At 53.0% G+C, this 719-nt stretch overlaps 1 protein-coding gene across 1 annotated transcript in view; it reads left to right on the top strand.

The window, feature by feature from the left end:
* The window catches only part of PCBP2 (poly(rC) binding protein 2), an 11,425-nt gene that overhangs the window by 9,907 nt on the left and 799 nt on the right, over window positions 1-719 (top strand).

The raw sequence follows: 719 nt of genomic DNA, 5'->3' as shown, positions 1-719 counted from the left end.
GTTTTTTTTCCTTTTTTTTTTTTTTTTTTTTTTTTTTTTTTTTGTTGTTGTTTTCCTTTTCTCCTCTGTTACAGTTTAGAAAGCGCTAAACCCTCCTCCCAGGCAGCCTCCGTCACGATCCCTGACCACCTCAGCATCAACCTCTCTCAACCCTCCACCCCTTCTTCTTCTTCCTCCTCCACCACCACCCCCTCGCTCGCCACCGCGGGGGCCTCCGACGCACCCTCCAGCCTCCCCAACCCTCTTCCGACCGCCCCTTGTGTCTCCAGTCTGCTTGGCATGAAACCTGTCCCTCTCCTGGCGCTAAATGTCGTGTCTGCGGCCAAAGGCGCCGCGGCGCCCGCCGTGCCCTGTGTCACTAACAAACTCAAAGCGGAGAAGCAAAGGTTTTCCCCGTACTGAGGCTGCTCCAGGGGGTGGCAGCACCGGGACCCCGTAGAGGAGACTTGGAACAGCAAATATTTTCTCTATTTTTTCCTTTTCTTTTTTTTTTTAAATAATTTTTACATATCAACCTTACGTTTACATTCCTGGACTTGCTTTAGCTAGACTTATACTTCTTAAATGAAATACTGTCTTACCCTTGCTTTGCTCTTCGGCATACCTGCAGTTGCTCTGGCCACACCGTGAGAGCTGCAGGCCTGAGCCCAGAGACAGCCCCTGGCACCAGCAGCACTGCCAGGAGCAGGCTGGGGGGGGGAGGGGGCCTGCGCCCCGGG

This window comes from Corvus brachyrhynchos, unplaced genomic scaffold (genome assembly GCF_000691975.1).
Source record: "Corvus brachyrhynchos isolate BGI_N302 unplaced genomic scaffold, ASM69197v1 scaffold318, whole genome shotgun sequence".
NCBI classification, from domain to species: domain Eukaryota; kingdom Metazoa; phylum Chordata; class Aves; order Passeriformes; family Corvidae; genus Corvus; species Corvus brachyrhynchos.
Note: the sequence above shows the minus strand (reverse complement) of the source record. Positions and strands in the feature narration are given on the sequence as shown.